The sequence below is a fragment of the Apodemus sylvaticus genome, chromosome 23 (assembly GCF_947179515.1).
Source record: "Apodemus sylvaticus chromosome 23, mApoSyl1.1, whole genome shotgun sequence".
Taxonomy (NCBI): Eukaryota; Metazoa; Chordata; class Mammalia; order Rodentia; family Muridae; genus Apodemus; species Apodemus sylvaticus.
In genome coordinates, this window is record NC_067494.1 from 32749244 (window position 1) to 32765192 (window position 15949).

Sequence of the window (15949 nt, forward strand, 5' to 3'; positions counted from 1 at the left end):
CACCCATGAATTTACAACAGAGTGGCTGCCAGCCTGAGATCTGCACAAAATCAGGCACTCAACCATGACTAACTCATAGTGGGAACATTGACAGTTGATGACATCTAGGAGAGAGGCATTATCCTTAAGGATGTGGCTCCTGGAATGTCAACCATACTCCAGTTGCAGTCCTCACACACATGAACATATGACAGCAGGCTATTAAAAAATAAATGAATGTGTGGGTTGTGGGAGTGGCTGGTGTGAAGGAACTGGGAGGAGTTGAAGAAGGGCAGGGAGTGACTAGGATCCAAACACACTCTATGGCGGTCTGAAATTCTCAAAAAATATTATCAATTTTTAAAACCACAAAAAAATCTAAAAACTTAAAAACCCAAACAAAGCCAAAACAGAAACAAGCAAAAATACAATACATATGAAATCCTAGAAGAAAATGAGACCGCCAAAACTGTCACAAAATTCCCCAAAATGTAAATGTCATAAAAACAAAAGAGAATTTCAAACAAAAACCTCAACAAACCCTGAAAGCCAAAAACCAGCCTAGCAAAGAAACCAGAAAATTAAGTCCAAAGCATAAAAGGTTAAAACAAATAACCCCCAAGGTGGTAGTGGTATTTACGTTTAATCCCAGCATTCAGGGGGCAGAGGCAGGTGGATCTCTGAGTTTGAGGCTGGCCTGGTCTACAGAGCAAGTTCCAGGGCAGTCAGGGATACACAGAAAAAACCTGTCTCAGCAAAGAAAATCGACAAAAGACAAAACAAAACCCCTCCAATATCCATAGGTTGGGGAGACATTTCCGTACTTAAATAGCAAAACACAAGTGCCGAATTTGGGTCATTAGAAACCCTGTATAGAAACTTTCAACCGAGTAATTGTAATTTCAGATTATGACGTGGATCAAAGATCCCAACATAAACCAGGACATACTAAGGCTAATAGAACAGAAAAGGGGCGGGGAGGGATAACCTTGAACTCCTTAGCCCAGGAGACAATTTCCTGAACTGAACACCAGTGGCTCAGGGACTAAGATCAACAATAAATTGGACCTCAAGAAACTGAAAGCTTCTGTAAGGCAAAGGACACTATCATTAGGACTAAATAACAGCCTCCAGATTGAGAAAGGCTCTTCACTATCCTACAGCTGATCGAGGGCTAATATCCAAAATATAGAAAGAACTCAAGAAGGAGCTTACCTCCAAAAACCCAAACAACCAAATAATAAAAAATTATTACCAATAAAATAAAACCAGTAATCAAAAAATGGTTATAGCTCTAAACAGAAAATTCATAACAGAGGAAGTTCAAATGGCTGAGAACCACTTGAAGAAATGTTCAATATACTTAGTCCTCAGGGAAATACAAATCAAAATGACTCTGAGAGTCCCTGTTACAACCTTCAAAATGGCTAAGTTCTAAAACTCAAGTGATATCACATGCTGTTGAGGATGTGAAGAAAGGATAACACTTCTCTATTGCTGCTAGGAGTACAAACTTGTACAGCTACTCTGGAAATCAATTTGGCAGTTTCTTAGAATATCTGGATTAGCTCTAACTCGAGAACCTGCTCTACCACTCCCAGGCATTCACCCAAAGATGTTCCACTATTCCACAAGGAACATCCTCAGCACTATTCATAGCAGCCTTATTCATAACAGGCAGAAACATGAAACAACCCAGATGTTCCTCAACTCAAGGCATTAAGAAAATTTGGTTTGTTTACACAATGGAATACTACTCAGCTATGAAAAATAAAGAAGACATAAAATCCCAGGACAATGGACTAAACTTGAAACTATCCTCATGAGTGCATTAATCCAGACCCAGAAAGACAAATATGGTATGTACTCACTTATAAGTCGATTTTAGCCCTAAAGTACAGGATAACCATGCTATAATCAACAGACCCATAGAAGCTAAGTAACAAGGAAGACCCAAGAGAGAATGATTGAATCTCACTCAAAAGTGGAAATCACTTCGAGTGGGATGGAAGAAGGGACCTGGTGGGGAGAGGGCTTGAAAGGCTAGCATGGATAGGGATAATTTTGGGGAGAGCAGGGAGAGGTAGCAGAAGAGCTCTCGCTGTGGTGGATGCATCTCTGGGATGAGTTGGAGACTTCACAGGGATGATGTTGTGGGAGGCTCTAGGGAATCTATAAGAGTGAAGCTAGCTGATATTCCTAGCATCTGGGGTTGGAGAGACTGAAGTGGCCATCTTCTGTAGCCTGGCAGGATTTCCAGTATGGGGAGAGGGACACTAAACAACCTACAAAATCTTCAACCTAAAATTTGTCCTTCCTTCAAGATGTTCATGGATAAAGATGGAAGAGTATTTGAAAGGCCAACCAATGACACGACCAACTTGAGACCCAGACTAAAAGGATAGAACCTAAGGTAACTGTCTTCTGTGAGGCTTCGTCCTGCAACTGATGGAAACATATGCAGAGTCCCAGACTCCAACACTAGGCAGTTGGAGTCTTGTGGAAGGGTGGGGATAGAATGAAGCAAGCCAGAGGGGTCAAGGACACACAAGAAGACCTAGAGAGCCAACTAACCTAATCCCATGGTCAGAGAATGAAGCACCAACCAAAGAGCATGCAGGGGCTGGACCTCGGCCCCTACACATTTGTAGTGTATATTCAGCTCATCTTCATGGGTGTCCCCTAATGAATGCAGCTGTCTCATACACTGTTGCCTGCCTTTGGATCTCTTTCCCCTAGCTGGGCTGCCCCTTTCCTGGCCTCAGTGGGAGAGGAGATGCTTAGTCCTACTAGGACTTGATGTCCAAGGGCAGGGTAGTACCCAAGGGTCAGCCTTCCTTTCTCTGAGAAGGGGAGGGAATTATAGCAGAAGGGGCATGTGAGATGGAACTAGGAGGAGAGGAGTGAGGGGGGCTATGACTGGGAGGTAAGGTAAATAAATAAATAAATAAAGAAATAAATAAATAAATAAATAAATAATCTTTACAAAATTAAGGTAAATATCTTACCTTCGGAACAATGGCCAAGCTGACTTATGGCCTCAACACTATCCCTTACACAGGTGTTCTCACACCTGCCACAAGTGCACCTAAGCACACTCGTGCACACGCACACTCTCTCACTCTCAAACACACTCTCACATACACTCTCACACACACTAACACAAACACACAGGTGCACTCAAACCCACCCACTGCTATCCCTACACAAACACACACGAATAGGTACTCACACACAAGTAAACTTAAAACACAACACACACATTCTACACACACACACACACAATCACACACACGCAAGTAACACTCCTCCCAAACACACACTGATCTAGCCACACATTCTCATGCTCACACACAAACAAATCAAATATAAAATCCACACACAGGTAACAAAATACAACCAAATCTCAGAAAGCACCACTCCAACAACTCCTCTCAACGCACTCAAAGAAATCCAGGTGTGGCCACAGCTTAACATGTGCTGGCTGGACTGCATCACAATCCCTCCTCATGAGGTCAGAGCAGGACCTGTCCTGACAGGGTTGGGAGGGACTCCAAGCCTCTGGCCTAGGTGGGCTATGGAGACTAATATTAGGCTTTTAGAAATCAAAGCCTGTAGGATGTTTTGCTGTCCTTAGGACTCTGGTTAAAATGATTTCTGGGTCCTCTGCTTTAAAGTCCTCATACCTACACTCTGTACATCAGCATGTGTCCCAACTGATGGGTCCTAGATGATGTTAAAGCTTAAAATACAAAAAAATGTTCTGCTTGTTAAGACCTAGGTGGCAGCTGCCATTCTGACATTACCATAGCCATTTCTGAAATAGACCTGTAGCCTGCCATCTTACATTATTACAGAGGACCTTTCTTGAGCTCGGCTAACCATTAACTGCACACCCCATTAAGTAAAATGTTCTGGTGTTCTGATCCTTGCCCTCCTTTAGGAACAATCATAACTAATCATAACATAATGTCAGTTAGAATGGCTTCCTATTGTTAGCAAGAATAAGCTTGAACCTGAACCAACCACCCAGCTGCCTGGCAAGATTCCCTGCACCTCTGTATAAGCTTTTATGGTTGCTGTGAGCTTCTGTGGTCTTTGCCACTTATAAGCCTCTCTGGGAAGCAGTCAGGATTGCAGTCTCAACTCCTGAGTCCTCTCTCCAGTGGCTGTTGCCAGCTGTACCATGGGTATCAAGGTTCACCTGACAACAATGTGGAGGCTGGTGGAGTCATACTGACAGCACCATGTACAGGAAGATAGGCATCGGTTCAGGGCTCAATCTGGGGAATGTAGTAACTGAGAAGACCACACTCACTGGCTTTCTGGATGGCCTGGGTCAGCTTCTTGTGTTGCTTCATAGACTCCAGGGCATGGGGCATGGAAGATGATTCTCCTATGGGCACAAACAAACTGTTCCAAGAGCTTCACATCCCTAAAGTCAACATGCAATTTGAGATACTTGCACATGGGACATGGATTCCCAGAAACTTGATTGTTAGGAATACCTGTCTGGTCCATTGTGCCACCAGCTTTGTGGTTGAGGAAATAGTCAGCCCAAACATGGTGAGAGCCATAGCCATTCAGGTATTCTCCTGAATCCAGGGAATTCCAAGGTTTGTTTTCATAAGGGGAGAAGGGAAGGGAGGTTGAAGGGTCTTCTTCAGGAGGGCCTCTGGTGCAAAGATTCTGGAGGGGAACCTCAGCTCCATAGGAACTTCCTAAGAGTGTAGGAAACAGCATTAGCAGCATGTGCCACAAGGAGGCAGCCATCATGATGTGCACACATGATTTCTAGCCTGCTAGAAGTACAAATGAGCATGCTCAGGATACGGACTAGGGCAGGTATGTGCGATTTTCTTATGTGGGCAAGTGGCAAAAGCTTTAGGGTTTGACTATGGAATAAATGAAGAGGAGAAATCTAACCATTTGCTCCTTGCTTCTAACTGGCTTTCCTAGTATTTGTGAGAGTATCTGTGGAGGTCAGTCCCATGCTACATGCTGGGACTCATAGATCAACAGCCCTGTGGTTTGTGTGTGTGTATGTGTGTGTGTGTGTGTGTGTGTGTGTATGTGTGTGTGTATCATCCCCCTTGATTACTGTACTTAAATCTCTGTCTAAACCTTTTATAATAAACTTCAACTGTCCTTTAAAAATAAAATACCAAATTCACATCAGGGATATTTGAATAAGCCTCTTCATATTTGACTTATCTTGGATTATTATAATATAATCATACCTTTGCATAAATTTAGGAATTAGAAAATAATCTTTTTTTTTCCGTGTAGACTCTACTGCTCAGAAGCCGCTCCAAGGCCAGCGTACATGCTTCTTGCCTCGGAGAATGTAATGAGCTCTGTGGTATTTTCTCTGATTGCAGTCTCACTAACTTTCTTTCCCCATTCGCTTGTTCTTTCCAGGCTAAAGGACACAGGCAGGTGCCTGAATCAATTTTATAAAATTACAAATGATATTTTGGGAAGTCTTGTGGCTGTTGTATTTAATTAAAATCTTGAGATATCTTGCTGAGAGTATGTTTTTAAATGCCAAAAAAAAAGAAAGAAAGAAAGAAAAAGAAAAGAAAGAAAAAGAACCTTTTTATTCCCTTATTTTGTGACTCAGCTTGGCTTTCTGAATTCCAGCGGTTACGTTTTAAACTTTAAATCAACAGAGAAAAATCCGTTCAGTGCTTTTGTCTTAGTATTTTATGCTTTGTTATTTGTCAGAATCACATATATGTACCTGTCAGGATTGCCAGGAGAAAGGATGTGGTTTACCCCTTTGGGGCTGATTTGGCTTTTCCAAACTCTGATCTTGGACCTGCAGAGGTTTTAGTGCTAGCCCCTCCCCCCTTGCCTTCACAATCACCAGTCTCCAGGGACAAGCTTTGGGCCACTCAGGAGGGCTGACCCTGTACCCACACCCCAGCTCGGATCTGGCAAGCTGGAGCCAGGAGTGAACCCTTTCAGACTCCTGCCAGGTAGCCCTGTGCCCTATGGGAGCAACTCTCCTACCTGCGCATCCCGAGGAGGCAAACAGCAGAAGCAGTGTGTGCAGAAGCAGTGGTGGCAGGGCCTGGTGGCCTGGCGAAGGGTCCTGAGACCCTGCATGGGCTGTCAGCTCGGGTCACATCTCGGGAACGCGGCGTGGCCTCCCCAGGGCTCCTCTCCCAGCGCGAGACCCGCGACAGTTGGACAGTTGGAGCCCAGAGTCCACTGTGCTCAACCGGCTTCCCCTGCAGGGGTCAGCGCCAGGGAGGCTGTCTGGGTTTCAGTTCCCAGTCCACAGGCTTCAGGGGGCGATGGAGGTCAGCTTGGATAAGGACACAGCCCAGCAGAGCAGAGTCTCATCAGCCGCTTGAAATGTCAGGTTTCATCCCGGAAGAAGAAGAAGCTGGAAGGCTGAAAAAGGTACCTATTTCTCAACATAGGGTTGGGTGTGCTGCCTTACCTTGGTCGAGATTTCCTCCCCACACCCCTAAGTCAGGTGTCTTTGCATTTAAAGAAGAGCAGAGACAACCGCAAAACAAAATAGAAATCTCCCAAACCAGAGAGGGCCATCCCCCAATGAAGAGAGAAAGGAAACACGTGGAAACACTGAGACAAAGATCTGCAAACAGATCTCAGGGCTCGTCCTTTCTAGGGAGTTGTAAATATTAAGCTCCTCCATTGGGGACCCCACACCCAGTCCAATAGTTGGTTGCTAGCTTCTGCCTCTGTGTTTGTAAGGCTCTGGCAGGGCCCCTCCAGAGACATCCATGGCGTGCTCCTTTTGGTATACACTTCTTGTTGTAGTGTCGGGGGTTTTATGACTGTTTATGGGATGAATCCCTAGGTAGGGCAGTCTCTAGTTGGCCCTTACTTCATTCTCTGCTCCACACATCCTCTCCATTATTGCTCCTGTGAGCATTCTGTTCCCTTTCTCAGAGGAAACAAAGCACCCTCATTTGAGCTTCCTGTGCTGGGTGAATTGTAAGGTGCTTATTTTGAGCTTTTGTGCTAACATCCACTTATTAGTGAGTGTATACCATATGCATTCTTTTGTGATTGGGTTACCTCGCTCAGAATGATACTTTTACTTCCATACATTTGCCTAAGAATTTCATGAATTCATTGTTTTTAATAGCTGACTATTACTCCATTGTGTATATATATACCACAGTTTCTGTATCCATTCCTCTGTTGAGGGACATCTGGGTTGTTTACAGCTTCTGGCTATTATAAATAAGGCAGCTATGAACATAGTGGAGCATGTTTCCTGATTACATGTAGGAGAATCTTCTGGGTATATGCCCAGGAGTGGTATAGCTGGGTCCGTAGGTAGTACTGTGTCTAATTTTCTGAGGAATCACCAAACTGATTTCCAGAGTGGTTTTACAAGCTTGCAATCACACCACCAAATGGAGAAGTGTTCCTTTAACCCCACATCCTCTCCAGCATCTGTTGTCCCCTGAGTTTTTCATCTTAGCCATTCTGACAGGTATAAGGTGGAATGTCAGTTTTGATTTGCATTTCCCTGATAACTAAGGATGCTGAACATTTCTTTAGGTGCTTTGTAGTCAGTTGCAAATTCCTTGTTTGGTTCTGTACCCCATTTTTAATAGGATTATTTGACTCTCTGGGGATTAAATTCTTGAGTTCTTTTTATACATTGGATAATAGCCCTCTATTGGACATAGGATTAGTAAAGATCTTTTCCCAATATATTGGTTGCCATTTTGTCCTATTGACCATGTCCTTTGCCTTACAGAAGCTTTGCAATTTTATGAGGTCCCATTTGTTGATTCTTGTTCTTAGAGCATAAGTCATTGATGTTCTGTTCAGGACCTTTTCCCTGCCCCCATGTGTTCAAGATTTGTACCCACTTTTTCCTCTATAAGCTTCAGTGTGTTTGGTTTTATGTGTAGATCCTTGATCCACTTGGACTGAAATGATCCTTGATTCATTTGTACAATGAATTGAGAATGGAGTGATTTTTTGCATTTTTCTGCATACAGACCTCAAGTTGATTCAGCACCATTTGTTAAAAATGCTGTTCCCCCCCCCCACTGGACGTCTTTAGCTCCCTTGTCAAATATCAAGGGACAATATGTATGTGGGTTCTTTTGTGGGTCTTCAATTATATTCCATTGATCTTCCTGCCTGTCTGCATACCAGTACCAAACAGTTTTTATCACTATTGCTCTGTAGTAGAGCTTGAGGTCAGGGATGGTGATTCCCCCAGAAGATTTTTTTGTTGTGGAGAATAGATTTTGCTATCCTGGGTTTTTTGTTACTCCAGATGAATTTGAGAATTGCTCTTTCTATATCTATGAAGAAGTGATTAGGGATTTTTGCCATGAATATGCTATGTCAGAAATGTAGGTGGATATGTTTGTGTCTTTCTACAATATTAGTACTTATGGAATACCAATGAATCCAAAACATACTGAATTTTATTAGATTCAATATGCCAAGGCTTCCAGTTGTTTTGATAACTGACTACTGGAAAATATGGTTTCTTTTCTTCCAATATTAATTACTAATGTTAAAGCTCAGATCTTGTATTACATATCACAGAGTATATGTATATGTGAATGTATGTGATGTATATATGTGTGCATGCATGTGATGTGTTTGTGTGCGTGTATGTTGTGTGCATATGGGTATGAATGTGGTATGACTTTATATGTGCATGTGATATAGATAGATAGATAGATAGATAGATAGATAGATAGATAGATAGATAGATAGATAGATTATGGAATGGCCATAGGAGGTTTAAGGAGTCTACAGCATAGAAGTATCACAAAGGCAGAGGTAGAGAGTTGGTTCAGATGCAGTTGACCAGATAAGATATTAAGAAGGTGGCAGCTAATGGCATGGTCAGACTCAGAATTGAATGGTATGGCAAAGGATAAAGTACAGAATCTTCGAGCTGAGGAAGGGTGGTGATGAACATATCAGGATGAATAGACAACAGAGTTAGGAATTGAAGCATGTGTTAATAGCAGTCACTGAAGGACCATCAGAAGTTCCTGCTTGTTGGTCAAGAGATACAGGCATGGGAGTCTGTTGGAAGGTTGGTGATAGGCATCACCATATAGAGCTCCATGTACTTCTCTTTATGTGTCTAGGTGAGAGTGATGCATGCTTGACCAAGAGCCTATACTCATGTGTCTGATTAATTCTGATATGTTTATAAGTGCTGTCTTCTAAATGTTAGAAATAAATTATTCAACTTTTTTTTGTCTACGGCTGGTGCTGGAAAGAATGAATGCCTATTTGTAGAGGAGATGCCCAGGTATCAACTTGTTGTCTGTAAAATGTAGCTACTTCAGGCAAGATCCAGTCTGAAAGCCACCATTTTACATAATTAACCTACAGCAGGGCACAGCTTGACACCATAGGGTCATAGTGAAAGAGTGAGAAACAAGGAACAAGGAACAAGGAAAGATGGAGTCACTGATGTCAATGTCCCTTTATATCCTGATGGGTGATGGAGGAGGCATGGAGACTGTCAGTTTTAATATTTCACACTATGTTTAGTTGGAAGTGAGGCGGCATAGAATATCAACACCATCAGAAGATTTGTTAGTGTGTGTTGTGTGTTGTGGTGTGTGTTGTGTGTGTGTGTGTGTGTGTGTGTGTGTGTGTGTTTGGTATAGAAGAGATGAGCACAGTCAGACTACATTCCATGAATGACTCTCTGTGAGGAGAGTTAGGAGAGTATTTGAGACAAGACTTGGAACCTGTTTTCCTCTTAAAACTGGGACTGTTCATGGAATGAGCTTCCATGCCCCTCCCAGGTGTAAACAGGGGTGGGGTTGCTCCAGATTACACATTGCTGCTCAGTAGAGTGCCTAAGAAATGTTTCCAAGCATGGCTTCTTTGTGGCTGTATACAGTCCTGGGAACTTTGCTCATGTGACCTTGCTTAACGCAAGGGTCTGAGTCTTTGAATAAAGAGGGCTATTGCCTGAGACTTCAATCTCATTTTATTCTCTGCCCTCCCTGCTTAGGGCCACCACCTAGAGTAACAAGTTCTACATCAGTGGAGACCTGAAATCTGCCACAACCTAGGAGAGTGAGGGCCCTGCAGGTGAAGGTGAGTGAGAATAATGGGGTGAAAATCAGGGGAGGCTTTGTCTTACCTCATGCTTGTGCACCATTTCTTTTTTTTATTAGATATTTTCTTTATTTACATTTCAAATGTTATCCCCTTTCCTCATTTCCCCTCCAAAACACCCTATTCCATCCCCCCTCCCCCTGCTCATCAATCCCCCACTCCCACTCCTGATTCCCTGTCCTGGCATTCCCATACACTGGGGTATTGAGCCTATGCAGGACCAAGGGCCTCTCTTCTCAATTCTTAAAGGAAAGAGCAAAACTGCAAAAATAGAAACTTTTAGATACTCTGACCCTTATGCTGAATTCATAATTTCCCTTATTTTTTGATGTTTTTATTGAATATATTCTTCATTTACAATTCAAATGTTATGCCCTTTCATAGTTTCCCCCCTCCCAGAAAACCCCTAAACCATCCTCCCACCACTTGGCTCCAAGAAGATGCCCCTCCCACTGATCAAGCACCATTTGTTAAAAATGCTGTCTTTTTTCCACTGGATGTTTTTAACTCCTTTGTCAAATATCAAGTGACCATAGGCATGGGTCTTCAATTCTATTCCATTGATCTTCCTGTCTGTCTCTATACCAATACCATACAGTTTTTACAACTAGTGCTCTGTAGAAGAGTTTCTTAGAGTTTTCTGAGATTTTTTAGATGCTTGATGTTCTCGTCATACAGATCTTTCACTTGCTTGGTTATAGTCATACCAAGGTATGTAATAGTATTTGTGAAGGGTGCCGTTCCCTTAATTTCTTTTTCAGCTTGTTTATCCTTTGAGGAGAAGAATACTACTGATTTGTTTGAGTTAAGTTTATATCCAGGTACTTTGCTGATTTTTTTAAACAGCTTTAGAAGTTCTCTGGTGGAATTTTTGGGGTCACTTAAGTTTGATCATATCATCTGCAAATAGTGATGTTTTGATTTCTTCCTTTACAATTTGTGTACCTTTGACCTCCTTTTGTTTTCTAATTGCTGTAGCTAGAGCTTCAAATATGTTATTGAATAGATAGGGAGATAGTGGGAAGCCTTGTCTGGGCCCCGATTTTAGTGGGATTGCTTCAAGATTTTCTCCTTTTGGTTGATGTTGACTACTGGTTTGCAATATATTGCTGTCAATGTGTTTAGGTATGGGCCTTGTATTCCTGATCTCTTCAAAACTTTTAAAATGAAGGGGGGGTGCTGAATTTTGCCAAATTCTTTTCAGCATCTAATGAAATGATCATGTGGTATTTTTTCTTTGAGTTTGTTTATGTAGTGGATTGCATTGGTGGATTTCTGTATATTGAACCATCCCTGCATCCCTAGGATGAAACATACTTGATCGTGGTGAATTATAGTTTTGATGTATTCTTGGATTCCATTGTCAAGAATATTATTGAGTATTTTTCCATCAATGTTCATAAGGGAAATTGTTCTGAAGTTCTCTTTCCATGTTTGATCTTTGTTTTGTTTAGGTATAAGTGTTAGTTTGGCTTCATAAAATGAATTGGGTTGTGTCTCGTGTGTTTCTATTTTGTGGAATACTTTAAAGAGCATTGGTATTAGGTCTTCTTTGAAGATCTGGTTGAATTCTTAACTAAACCGATCCTGTCCTGGGCTTTTTTGGTTGGAAGGCTCTTAATGACTGCTCCTACTTCCTAGGGATGTATGGAACTATTTAGATGGTTTATCTGACCCTGTTTTAACATTGGCACTTGGGATATGTCTAGAAAATAATCCATTCCATCTAGATTTTCCAATGTTGTTGAGTATAAGTGTTTGAGGTGGGATCTGATGATTTTTTGAATTTCCACAGTTTCTGTTGTTATGTCTCCCTTTCCATTTTATTAATTTAGGTAGTACCTCTGTACCCACTGTACTCTTCCTAAGGGTTTATCTCTCTTTTTGATTGTTTTTCAAAGAACCAGCTCCTGGTTGTGTTGATTCTTTGTATAGTTCTTTGTGTTCTTATATGGTTGATTTTAGCCCTGAGTTTGATTATATCCTACTATTTCTTGTATTCTGTTACTGATGCCTGTGTCTATGACTCCTAATTTCTTTCCAAGGTTTTCTATCTCCAGAGTTATCTCCTCTTGTGATTTCATTATTGTCATTACTTCCATTTGTAGATCCGGGATGGTTTTGTTCAGTTCCTTCACTTGCTTGTTTGTGTGTTACTGTAATTCTTTAAGGGATTTTTGCATTTCTATTTAAGAGCTACTACCTGTTGACCCATGTTCTCTTGTGTTTCTTTAAGGGATTTTTGTGTTTCCTCTTTAAGGGATTCTACATGTTGACCCACAGAAGGAACAGAAAAGGATTTGGGAGGGCACGGGTTTTGGTGTTGTTGGGTAGCAGTCTCACTGAGCCCCCAAAACCAGGTCTGGGACTCCAGAGTTGGGAAAAGGTTCTTACCAACTTCTCAGAGTGCAGTGGGTTCTTTAGGATGGATCAGGAGATGGTGTCTTTGCTGTTGAACACCCACCATGAGTCTACACCCTCTTTCAATTCTACTGGTGATAAAATATTTGCCATTCAAAAAGTAACTCTTTTTGAAAAGTATCTAGTTAATGTTGTAATTAGGTGAAATAATAATATAAATCATAAGACTTTTCAGAATCTGTTTGTATATGAGTAATGAACCTTTCAAAAACTTTATGTAAATCCACACTGTTATCTTTATTATAATAATCATTGAAACATCTTTACTTTTTGTAGAGTAGTTAACAGGAAAGAGTGTATCTTCATAAATACAGGAGAGATGGCATATTTGGATACATTTCTAGGATAACATGTCATGTAATATTAAAATGAAAAATGAATGTATGTGCTGATCTATGATTATCTTGAAGATACAGATGGCAGACAACCTGGACAGTGCTTCCTGTTAGTTTTTGTTAAAAGAAATCTTTTTACAAAGACATCAAAAACTTAATGAGGAAATAGTTTTCATCATTTACTTCAAACATTTTTATCTTTTTATAAGAACAATAAGTATAATAAAAACACCCACAGTGGTGTTAAATAGTCATAAAAGCCTATAATATTAGTTTGTGTTACAGTGACTAGGCTGAGTCAGTCAATAGTGATAATGAGAGGGAAAGGAACAATGATATTTCAGGGAGAATCTACTCAAGCCTCAGTGTTGTCCAAGGCATCTCTCTCTCTCTCTCTCTCTCTCTCTCTCTCTCTCTCTCTCTCTCTCTCTCTCCCTCTCTCTCTCTCTCTCTACTGATATTCCCTCAGGGCCCAGGGCCCACTCTCCTGGTGTGCTGCTGTCTACACAGAAGCTTGTGCCACAGTCTGAGTCTGCTCTCTCCTCTCTCATTGAATGTTTTTCATTGAGTCCAGCAGGATTTCTTTAGGCCCAGATCTGTTCATCTTCTGCTAACCTATCCCTCATGGTACAGATTTCCTCTACTCTATGTCCTGAAGCTCTGAGTTTAACAGAACACCTCTCTGAGTTACACCCAGGTGTGCTCTGTCTGTTTTAGCCTGAATGAGAGTTCCCAAGAACAAATGAAAATTTAACATCTTGAAGATCTATCCTAGGCTCTGGCACCCCTTTCGTAGCAGCAGGAATCTATTTTCAGAACCTACATAGTGACCTATAACTGTCAACTCTAGGTTCAGATCTGATGCCAACTTTTGGCCTCTTCAGACACCAGACTTATACATGATGCACAGATCTATATGGAGCAAAAACACCAACACACATAAAAATAAAAGAAATTCTAGACTTGAAGTGGGTCTATATCTGTGATAACCTGAATTTGTTGATGTGGAGAGGAATAGATGTGGGAGTCTTTTGAATTTGGGGCTGGAAACACTACTTAACTTATACTCAGAGAGAAGGGATTTGTTGGATATATAGCATTTAGGGCTGAGTGGTCCAAGGTCTCTCACTGTCTGGCTGTGGATTGCTAATTCAAACAAGGCATTTGTAAACACAGTCTTTGTGTTCACTGAGCTCATCATTCCTGGACATGTGTGTGTTGATCATGTTCACAGCACCCACATTCCCCTCACTCTTTTCAGATCCACTCTCACCACCCCCCAACTTTCTGTCTTTGTAAAAATGATATTTTAGTGATGAAGAGATGTTGCAGTAGTTAAGATCACTGGATGCTATTCATGAGTACCTGAGTTCAATTCTTAGCACTCACATTTTAGCTCATAATCATGTGTAACTCCAGTTCTAGGGTCTCAGTTGTCTCTCTGGCTTCTTTCAGCATTGCATGACATGGTGCCCATACGTATGTGCAACCATCAACTGATCATAACAATAAACACTGAAAATGAAAGCATAAAATAACAAGAAATCTTTAAGCTAGTGAAGCAAAACTTACTACTGTAAAGACTGGATCAGCTGTTTCTTCTTCATGATGGCTCCTGTGCCTTCGGGGCAGGGCATATGACATAGATGTGCCATTTGTATTCTGCAGACACGTTCTCTGCGCTTTGACCAAAACCAGCACATTTCTTCTTCCTTTCTTTCTCTTTTGGTTTTTCAAGACAAGATATCTATGTATAGTCCTGCCTGTGCTGGCACTCTCTTTGTAGATCAGAGCGGATCCTCTAACTCATACATCTGCCTGTCTCTGCTTCCAGAATGCTGGGATTAAGGGCATGAGCCAGCAAGCCCATCCAACAACACATTTCTAATCAACATATATGAAATAAAACAAAAGGGATATGAATAAATAATGATATGCATACCCAATGGAAAGCAAGAAAGGTTGAGTATGTCTCAGTAGGAATTTAATATGGAACAGAAACAGTAAAGAAATTCAATGGAAACAAAGACCTTTCAAAAGTTTACTGAATTTCACAGATCATTATACAGAAAAAGAACAAAAAGAATACTACAAACATGTAATCACAAATGAAATAGAATCCCAAAACCCTTGTAAAGAAATATAATCACAAGAGAATACTCTGAAAGTATTCTGAAATTTTCTAGTAAAAATGGTATAATATTGAAAGCACCCGTTCACAGCAACCTGAACACCTGTAAACCAATCACATGAAGACAATTTACAAACATCTGAGTAGAAAGAGATCCCTTTAAAGACATTAAGTCAGCAACTAGACATCTGGGACCTGCTGTAAGAACCTTCTAGTAAGGACATTGGAGCATGCACATTACTGCTCTAAGAGAATTCAGCAGAGAAGACTGCTCAGACATTTAAAAGAATTAATCAATTACTTTACTTTATATCCTGACTGCAGTTCCCCTCTGTGCTTTGTCCAGTATGTAAATCCCCACCACAGGTGTTTAAGCCAATAGAAACTCTTCATTAGCTGGTCCTGATTATTCAAAATGTTAGGAATCCCAGTGTAAAATGGAGCCTTTCCCAGGGAGAGCTTTTAAATGCAAAAACCATGTTCACTGTAGACATACCTCAGTTAATAGGAAGAGTTAGCCAGAAGCAGAACTAGAAAAGCCAAAAATGAAACTATTACAATTAGAGACATTCTCAGAACTGTGGACCTAGGTGGATGAGGTCATTGTTTTCATTCACTCCCATCATGGAGTGAGTTGTGCTAAGGTCTGGGGACCTGCTGTCATCACCACTGACCTCTACTAAACAAACAGTCCTCAATTTCTGATTCCTCTGCTTAGTTGTTGCAGCTTTCCTTTAATGATGCCTCAGATATATAATGCCCATCTCTGTGATGCTGCTAAAAACTGCAAATTAATCTGTGTGAAATAGGCAATTTTGAAGCTCTAATACTTTAGTGGCACACTATTAGAACTTAAAATCCAATGAGCAGTCAGCCATGGTGGCACACACCTTTAAACCTAGTGCTGGCAAGGTAAGGAGGGAATGTCGGTGTTTTTCTGTGAGTTCCAGGCCAGCCTGGTCTACAGCGAGACCCT

At 41.2% G+C, this 15949-nt stretch overlaps 1 protein-coding gene and 1 pseudogene across 1 annotated transcript in view; both read right to left on the bottom strand.

Annotated features, from left to right (window-relative positions):
* LOC127674161 (UL16-binding protein 1-like) overlaps positions 1-15949 on the bottom strand; it is a 564502-nt gene that overhangs the window by 15403 nt on the left and 533150 nt on the right. The window lies entirely within an intron of this gene.
* On the bottom strand, positions 4122-4758 carry LOC127674213 (28S ribosomal protein S18b, mitochondrial-like; annotated as a pseudogene).